General features: G+C 39.5%; 1 long non-coding RNA gene across 3 annotated transcripts; it reads left to right on the forward strand.

The window, feature by feature from the left end:
* Positions 1-737: 737 nt before the first annotated feature.
* Positions 738-9058, forward strand: LOC115103581 (uncharacterized). 3 transcript variants are annotated; one of them, XR_010460394.1, is made up of 7 exons: positions 738-830; positions 1580-1786; positions 1894-2059; positions 4226-5114; positions 5248-6547; positions 7232-8120; positions 8240-9058. It is a non-coding gene; the product is annotated as an uncharacterized LOC115103581 (long non-coding RNA). The 3 variants fall into 3 exon arrangements; XR_010460395.1 differs by having other exon boundaries at positions 5248-5313; positions 6455-8120; XR_010460393.1 differs by having other exon boundaries at positions 5248-8120.
* Positions 9059-10238: the final 1180 nt, after the last annotated feature.

The following is a 10238-nucleotide window of genomic DNA, read 5'->3' on the forward strand; positions in this document are numbered from 1 at the left end:
TAGATGTCCTAAATGACTCGCCAAAACTATAGTTTGTTAACAAGAAATTTGTGGAGTGGTTGAAAAACGAGTTTTAATGACACCAACCTAAGTGTATGTAAACTTCCGACTTCAACTGTACGTGCTTTCAGTTCGTCCCATTTATTTTCCAGCGATTGAACGCTAGCTAGCAGGACTGAAGGCAAAGGCAGATTTGCCACTCGTCGCCTGATCCTCACAAGGCACCCTGATCTTTTTCAGTGAAATCTCTGTTTCCTTCTCCAGCGAATGAAGGAGATCTGGCCTGGTCCGGTGTCTGTAGTAATCTCGCCCCCGTCTGACTCATTGAAGAAAATCTCTTCCTCTCATCTGAGGTGAGTAATCTCAGTTCTGATGTCTAGAAGATCTTTTCAGTCATAAGAGACGGTAGCAGCAACATTATGTGCAAAACTACAAACAACGCAAAAAAACGAACGAAATAGCATGATAAGCCGATAAGTACCCAGGTGTAATAGTGGTAAGGATTCTCCGGAAAAAAAAAATCAAAAAATAAAATGATTGTGTAACACTGTAGCAGTAGCTTGTTAATATGGCCAATGAAAAAAACGTATTGAATTTGAACAATTTTAGACAGCGGTCATTATTGAAAGTATATAATTGTAACTTGGTTTCAAAGAAGAGCTTTTATTTTGAAGGCACAACCCGGAAGTTATTTTTTTATTACTACCAGCAGCAGCAGGAGGAAGTAAACGTTTAGAAAAATTATAATTATTTTATCAAGAACAGTAGAGGGGCAAAGTCAACTCCAAGATAGCTGAGCTAGTAATTAGCTCTATGTTCATATCGAGACGGTAAGACATATTTATTATGTTGTGTTTTATACATGTTCTAACAGTTTTAGAAGAGCAGTAACGTTAAGACAGGTCGTGCTATATTAAGAATATAGTCACAGGAAAATGGTGTCGGGCCATCCATTACCTGTGACTATATTCATCATATTACACGGTCGTATGTGTACTACTATGTAACGTTTACAAACTAGCTTAAAAATTACAATTGAAATCAACTAATATTATTTTTTGTATCTTTATTAATCTGCCCACCGGAGAGCGCTTTTGTTAGACCTAGACCTGTTAAAAACAAGATTTTGTTGCTATGCTACAGAAGTATTGGGCGTTTTCACTGTAGTTTTTGTTGCAAAACGTTTCCCGTTTGCTTCAGTTATGACTGCTGAATACACCCCCATGTTGCTGGCTGCTAACAGTCTTTGCTTAATTTTCGTTTGTTTGAACTTTTTTCTATTGACATTTATTAGCATATCCTATCCTAGGACCTATGTGATGTGTAACTTCGCTTGGCTCAGTTGGACGTCAGTGCTCTGCCCAGCTACAAAATAGCTTGCAAACTCGCTAAGTTAGTTTGTAGTTTTATTTGCTAGCTAGCTAGTTAGCTAACGTTTCCCTGTACTGAAGTTAGAGCCCCTTGCCCAGTAAGTTTGTCGCCTTTTACAGTATTTACCTGTCTTGTTAGCTAGATAGCTAGCCATCTAGCTAATTGTGGTAGTTGGCATAACTAAACTGCTTGTCATTTCTCTCATCAGATTTCAAAAAGGATGAAATGCCAGGCTCACTGTGTATACAGTGTCAGACACAAACCACTGTGTTTAGTAAGACCTGCAACAGTTGTTTCTTTAACCATCCAAAAGAGATGTTACAAGCGTTGAAGAAGTATGATTACGAATGGGAACACAATGATTGCACCCAATTATAATAATAGCTCTCAGATATTGACTTCCACTAAAGTATTGGTAAGTGTTCCCCCTCCTCATAAAACAATGTTAAACATAACAATACTATTTTTCAAATTATAGGCTAGCTACTACTTTAAATCTGAATGTCTGATTCTGTATTTCAGCTCTACAAATTACATACTCTGGGATTTGTTCCCCTTCTCCTGCTTGGAAAAAGGAGAAATGGAACAAAACATATCGATATGGATTCCTTTTGCCCTCACCCTCAAGTCATAAAAGAAACGGGCTCTATTGAAACCTTGAGAAATATTTATTTAGTTCTTCTGAATGGTAAGTGTTTGTTTGTGTTTCTTTCTTTTTAAAATATTTTATTTAAGAAGGGTTTTCTTTTACAATGTAATACTCAAACTCAGCTGCTAGACATAAAGTGGAATATTGCATCAAGGAAAGATTCACTCATTTTGAAAGTTATATTGTATTTGTGCATCTTTGAGCGATATTTTATCAATCCCCGGGGTCATTTCATGTGTATCTGAGCTATTCGCCATTCAAGCATACAGCCAGTATGACACATTTTGCATTATATGATGCAATGTGACGATATAACGTTAGAAATCGGTGAATCTTTCCTTTAAGTGACATCAATATTACAGCTACAGCAACATTCGGTGGTCACAATCAGTCTCTATCCAGAATTGGGCCCTAAATCATAATTTGATTTATTAGGATCCTCCATTAGCCGATGCCAATGGCAACAGCTATCCTTACTGGGATCCGACACAAAACGAAAAAGACATTACAGACAAAATACTTAACTATTTTCTTTTATTCTGTTGGAGGAATTAGCCTGTAAAAACTAATATTTTCCATGTTTATGGTGTTAATCATTTTTGATAGCTATCTGCGGAAGTAAGGGGGTCGGATGGGGGACTTGCATTCTGTGAATAATTTTTTGGGGACAGCCACCATACCAAACATCAGAGCCTGTTGTTCCTCATAGGATGATTTTAAAACAGTCTCTGAGCCACCGAAGAGAGCAAGTTCTGGGTCAGATTCAATGGCCCTCTCATATACCTTTTGAATAGCATTAAAAAATGTTCACACAAAAGTCATGAAACCTCTAAGGCTTTACATCTGTCACACCGTGGGGAGACCTGGGGGTAAATTCTATGTAGTTTGGTTTTGGAGTAACAAAGCCTATGCATTACTTTGTATCAATTGATATCTGTCATTGGTGGAACATGAGTGAATTCTAGACAGGGTTTCTCCCCAGATATCATCTGAGATCTAAATATTTAACTCTTTAGCTACCCTAGGTCTCCTTGGGGTGACTAGTAGAGGCCTCCGTATAGTTGGAGAAAAAGGAGACAGACTGTGAGACAAGTTGTGTTGAGTTGAGAGGGCACTGTAGCGGGTAATAAAATAAATGTTGTACTAGGAGGATTTCAACATTTTGGATCTACCCTTTGACATAATGTCTTACATGTAAATAGCATAACAAAAATGGGAATCGGCGCATTCAAATGTGTTATTTTAACTGGTTGAATGATGCAAATTGCTTATCTATTTGTTATATTGTAGCCAGACCCTTTCTCCCCCACCCAACAAATACCTTATCAGACCAGGATGGAACAAAATAATAATAAAAACATTGAGGTGTATAGAGGTATCAGGCTCCTTAATACCTTTCTTTTGAGAAATGTTTTTATTTGTTTAGGCACTCTGCTTTGCTCCCGAGTGGTGCAGCGGTCTAAGGCACTGCATCTCAGTGCACTACAGACCCTGGTTTGATTCTTGGTTCGATCCCGGGCTGTATCACAACTGGCCGTAATCGGGAGTGCCATAGGGCGGCGCACAATTGGCCCAGCGTCGTCCGGGTTAGAGGAGGGTTTGGCCGGGTAGGCCGTCATTGTAAATAAGAACATGTTCTTAACTGACTTGCCTTGTTAAGTTTTAAAATATATGTATATATGTATTTAAAAAATGCTTGGCTGGAAGAGAGGAATTTGTTGCGGTCTTGACTTCAATATTTTTCCACAGGGGGGCTTCATTGTCCAATTTATCAGGGAAACCTAATACCCTGGCATTTGCAGCCCATTATTAATGTTTACAGATTGGTAGGCCTAGGCCGCCACTTTCCTTGGGCTTTTGCAAGGGAGCTTTACAGATACAATGGGCTTTGTTACCCCAGACAAATGGCATGATTGTTGAATCCAATGTTTAAAAATATATATATATATGAAGAGGAAAGAAAAAATTAAGGAACCTGGGAAGAGAACATTTTTTATGGCATTAATGCACCCATCATGGATAGTCACTATTCTCCAGCTCTCTGTTTTGTTTTAAGATTTGTAACCAGTTCACTGTAGTTAAGCTTGAAGATGAGCTTTGGGTTTCTAGGTAGTGTACCGCATGTTTCTTTATTTGACATCCACATTAAAGCTTCTGATGCTCATTGTAGTGATATTTGAATAACTATCATTCTTTATAATGCAGTCACACTCGGCACCGAGTCCCAATGCCAGTTCTCCCCAGTGTCTTCAGAGCCAGACGGGACCCCTGCACCAGCCGAGGTAGAGGGAGCCCCTACAACAATCGATCCCGTGGGAACCCCTGCACCAACAGAGCTACACAGAATACCCATATCCATCCGACTGAACATAATACCCACACCAACAGCGACGTGCAAACACAACACACTAATCAATCCAGTGGAAACCCCTACAACTATCAATCCAGCAAGAACCCCGGCACCAACCAAGCGAGACAGAATCCCCATATCTTTACGACGGAACCTAATCCCCACACCAACAGAGCCAGGCAAACCATCCACACCAACCAATCCAGTGGGAATCCCTACAACAACCAATCTAGTTGGCACTCCTACAGCAATTGATCCATCAGGAACCCCTGCACCAACTATTCTAGACAGAATCCCCACATCCATCAGCCTGAACAAAATCACCACACTAACAGAGCCAGGCAAACACTCCACATCAACCAATCCTGTGGGAACCCCTTCACCAATTAATTCAGTGGGGACCCCTGCACCAGCCGAGCTACATGGACTCCCCACACCAACAGACCCAGGAAACCCCTCCACATCAACCAAGCTAGACGGAATCCCCACATACATCTGCCTGAATGGAATCCCCACATCCATCTGCATGAACGGAACCCCCACCTCAATACAGTCCAAAATCCCCAGACCAATACAGCCCAAAATCCCCAGACCTATAGCCAAAATTCCCCACACCAATACAGCCAGGCAAACCCTCCACACAAAATAATCCAGTGGGAACCCCTATACCAATTGATGAAACATCTGACTCCTCTGAGCACCAGGACCAAGAAATGCAAAGGCCAAAAAGAAAAATGTGGACAGGTAAGCATTAGGAGCCTGTTTCCTTGACACAGAGTAGTCCGGGCCTTAAAAAATAAAAAATAATAATCTGTGTCACAACGTATTGTATATTTGCAGTTTATTTGCAGTTCTCAGTTGCCATTTTATCACACAGATGGAGATCTAATCGTTGCTGAAGACTGTGCAACCATTCAAGCACAAAAGAAAATCAAAACAACAGGTATAACTGATATTTCAATTCACTTATTTAGGCTTAAGGTTCTGTACAATCATTCTACATTTTTGTAGAATTTTGTGCCACATTGTCACGATAATGCAAAATGCATCATATGTTGCAAAACACATCATTATGAGGATGTGGCATAATACACTTTGCATCTTGAAGTGCTATATCTTGAAATCTTGATTGCTGACATGTAAAACATTTTGGAACTGGATCAACAGTGCACTAATGATGAAGAAGAAAACAAAACATTTTTGAGTGGATTATTCCATTAATACTATAAATGGAGCTGAAAAACATAAAATAAGGATTGTATCAATAATTTGCTATCATATAGCATTGAGACAAAAATATTAAATAGTTTTTACGATCCTGTGTTTTTAAGCTTTCAAATGATATTAAAGTATTAAAGTAACGTATTATCTTTATTAGTTGCAGGGCTATGGGTATTTCATGATAGTGGGGGGTCCAAAATGAGCCAGCTGAGCACCTCTATCCCCTGAATGTTTGGTCATTCAGGTGCAAGATGAGCCATGCTCATCATTTCTACTGTCGGCATGTATAGAAAGTTTGATTTAAATAAAAAAGACGATTCATTTAATATGCAATAACCTCACGGCTACTTAATCACGTTCACTCTCAAAAGTATCACCACAGACAAAATATACCAGATACATCATTGGTGATATAAATCTGAAGCATCCGTTTAGAACTTCCACTCACCAGCAAATATAGTGAGAAGAACATGCAGTATGTTGAGCGCAGAACATTTTTTGCTCACACTACAGACTGCTATATCGATCTGCTAATACATGACTAGTAAAGGGCCAGTGCACACTTTTTTTTTTACCTTATATTTATTTATTTATTATTCTGATTTTTCAGGGGGTGCTGTATGACAGACTCCATGAAATAATGACCTCTTCCTAAATATTTGGTAAAATATAAAACATTTTGTTATGGTTTCCTAGAAGCAAGGGTGGCTCATATAATCCATTTGGCTCAATTTACCCCACTCTCCCCGCCACCAAATGTTGTGGACTTGACGCTTTGCCAAAGTTAAAAAAAAATGTTGTTGTTTAGGAGTCCAAGGGTGAATTGAGTTCTTGCACACACAGACTATTTGATCTGTTCGTAGAAGAGTGGCTGAACATGGATACGGATAGGCCCATGGTGTCAAGATATGCAGAGGTAGACACCGAAATATTAGATCAACTAGAAAAACACAAAGGTAATTGATTTAATATGGAATTGCCTCATGGCTACCTCATAACTTTCACTATAAAAAGGTATCATTGTGAATGATTTACGTTCTGCAACTTTGAAGGCGTCCGCATGCTTCCCAGCCAAAACAGTTCGGAAGAGTTCGTGCATGGTAACATTTTGAGACGTTTTTGTTCGTTTTGGACTTCGGTGAGGGTTTTTTCGGTTACACCATTTTTTTTTTCTTAAGGCAAGCTGAAGTTCGGAACTGAAGTCTACGCCCGCCCCTTCGGTGATTGGGATTCTTCAATAAAGTATTTTTTTGTCACGAGAGAACTCGTTTTGATGCAAATCTTTTCATTAAGAAATACTGCACCAAACATATTAGTCTCGCAATTTTACATCTAACTAAGATCTCCTTTACAAAAACGTCTAAATGAATAACAGATTTCTTGAGTTATTTAGATCCATCCTGACTGTTTTGAGGAAGCGTATACTGGCTACGGCGTATCAAAATGGACCAACAGTACTATTGCCATGTTCTCGTTTTTCAAGCAAAGGTCTTTTGAAGGGAGTAGGCGAGCACACTCGTTCGGGTTCGCCTAGCCGCCAGCCGAAATGAAGCATGCTGACGCCTTAACAAAACATTGTCACAGTTATCCCAAGGATGAATTTGCAAACATAACATTTGATTCATTTGATCTGTTTGTAGAAGAGTCGCTGACCATGGATACGGATAGGCCCATGGTGTCAAGACATGCAGAGGTAGACACTGGAGTATTAGATCAATTAGAAAAGAGCAGCATTGTACAAGCAACCAACAAGCAAACTTTGTGGGCTATAAACTGCTTTAAGGACTGGCTGGCAGAGAAACAGATGATAGTGGATTTTTCAACCATTGAGAAATCTGAAATGAATGTCCTCTTGCGAGATTTTTAGTGTTTTGTTCGAAGGGGTCAAGGTGGGGAGTATTGCATCCCAAGCTATATCGGAATCCGGGCTGGCGTAAACAGATTCATTAACCTCCCTCCCCTTAGCAGATCCTGGTGCTTGATGAAGGACAGTGAGTTTAACTCCTCTAATAATGTATTTCTTGGGGTACTAAAGAAACTCAGACGAGAGGGCAGGGACAAAACTACCCATCCTAAGGTGATTACAGCAAAAGACCTTGAGATTCTTCAAAACTCTACTGTGCTAAGCCCCTACACACACAGAGGACTAGTGAACAAAGTGTGGTTTGATATCCAGTTACACTTTGGCCCCAGAGGAAAAGAGGGCAATAGAAGGCTAACGCCACAGTCGTTTGTAATAAGGTACGATGAAAACGGAGCAAAATATGCAACGCTGACTTCCAAAGAAGAAAGACCGAACCACAAAGATGCAGAACTGGCAGAATCGCTGTGGAATCATGTTTCAGAACTCTGATAGTCCACTCTGTCCAGTCGCCTCCTTGGAGAAGTATCTGAGCAAGATCCTGCCAGATGCCACCGCCCTCTACCTCCATCCTAAGAATATGGTCATCACCAGTGACAGCATGTGGTATAGCCAGGAGCCAATGGGGTTCAACTACCTTTCATCAAATGCTGCCCCGACTGTGCCAGGTTTGCTTTTTTTCAAGCAAATTTCGTAACATTTTAATATTCGCTAAATAGCTAAGTTGTACTCATAACTCAACCTGTTGTTGCTTCTTGGCTCACTCACTCTCTTTTTCTCTCTCTAGGAGGCTGGTACATTGGAAAAGTACACAAACAATTGCTTCCGAACTTTGCGCGAGATCATGTCTGTCAGCAGACTGATAGTTCCTTGAAGAGTGTCGTAGCTGAATCAGAATTAGTTAGTTTGGACTATACTGTTGGCAGTTGCATTTTCCTCTCTTCTCTAGGGAAAAGTCACTTGGGGCCCAGAGAGGGGAGAGGTCAGGCTTGTCTTTTACATGTCTGGTAATAGGCAGAATATCAGAAAGGGAAAAGTCAGGTTTAAACATTGTCTTCATAATGAATATATCTGTTAAACCATGTGAAGGGCTCCACCATGTCTGTACTCCAGTCACTCCCTCCTTTTGCCATTGGGGGGAGGAGTATGGTAATGTCTGGAACCATTGTATGTCCCGCTGATGTTGCCCTTATCTTGATTTAGTATATGACCTAGAGGCTCACTACTCTCCGGGAGTTTGTCCATGAGGGGTGTATTTGAGATGGGAGTATCTAGAATTGACAATTGATATATGCCATTGGATGAGGAAATGTTTTGGTAATATGAAGTACCAAGAACGAGATTAGAACCTCGTCTTAGAGAGCAAACTGAACGATAATTTATGGCTATGGTAAAATGCATCCTCTCTCTCAAGTAAAAGGCCTTTGTGCTGTTTTCCTATTATCTGTGGTTTGTCATGTAAGTGAGAGGGGTGGATCTTTCCTATAAAAGATCTGTTGCCATTATGTTGACACTCTCAGAATTCATTTATAGACACTGAATTGATCTGAGAGTCACAGGGCTATGGTGAAGCTCATATTATTAAAAGATTAAGTTTAAAGTATAACTCTGACTTGTGTGTGGTTTGTAAACTCTCCTTTCACTTAGTAATACAGGAAATTACCATGACAAGAGTTATTGAAAACCATCAATGGACAACAGAAAGAGATGTCAAATAGGCACAATGTAAGTCAAGGCAGTGACATGATTCAGTTTTACTTCCTACCAGCAACATTCTCTCGGTCTTATACACAAATAGAGAGCTTGACAAGATGCATACAGTCCACACCATATGAATTTACATTTTTTTTTGTGGTGACAGTCCAGAATGTAACCTTTTAAATTGAGGTTATATATTAGGTATAGATTTTGCTTTGTGCTGTGACTTTACTATTCAGAATTGTAAGCCTTTTAAGCTTTCTTTTCACCAACAAGTTGTACACTACTGGAAACTGTTTAACCATAATCATCCATTTAGAAGATGTAAAGTTTAGGGAAAAAAATCTCAGCACTATGAAGAATGGATGGATGGATAAGAGGATATAGTTGCTTCTGATGGATAATTGGGGGAATTCATTTTCTTTGTGGCTGGAAGCAATTTGAGGTTAAACTTCCTAGATCTGTTTTTAAACTGGTAAAAATAACATGTCTACACCACTTTGTATACCATCTCTTGTGGCAAATGGTCATACTTACAGCTGTTTAACAAATTAATTGTACCCTTCACAGAGAAATGATATTTCCCTAATTTACAAGATCTATTGTTTAAAGGTTATGTACCAACTATCTAAAATTACCTGTACCCCCTTAAATTCAAGATGTTGAACTATATATCTCTTTCTCAGAAAGAAAAAGAACTAACAAAACAATTGTGCAAGCTATAAGAGTGCTTGAGAGTTAAGATGGTTACAAGAAGCATGGAAAACCAGATGAGCCAAACATATGTTGCGGAAAGGAACAAAAGGCCCAAGAGAAGTTGTAAAACATAGGGAACCATGAATAAGAACGCATCGAGAGAACATATGGAGTGAAACAACCTCGTCTGAGGGCATTTGATGTAGAATATGAGTAATAACAAGTACATGTATTCTAAAGTGAGTAGGCATAGTGCACTTGATTACATTATAATTTTGGTCTACATGCATAATTGTAGCCTACTTTTCCTTCCCGGCACTAGGGCTGCTGAATCAAGTGCACCTACGCTTAACAGTGCGAAACAAATATAAATATATATATATATAAAAAAA

The sequence above is a fragment of the Oncorhynchus nerka genome, linkage group LG21, assembly GCF_034236695.1.
Source record: "Oncorhynchus nerka isolate Pitt River linkage group LG21, Oner_Uvic_2.0, whole genome shotgun sequence".
Taxonomy (NCBI): domain Eukaryota; kingdom Metazoa; phylum Chordata; class Actinopteri; order Salmoniformes; family Salmonidae; genus Oncorhynchus; species Oncorhynchus nerka.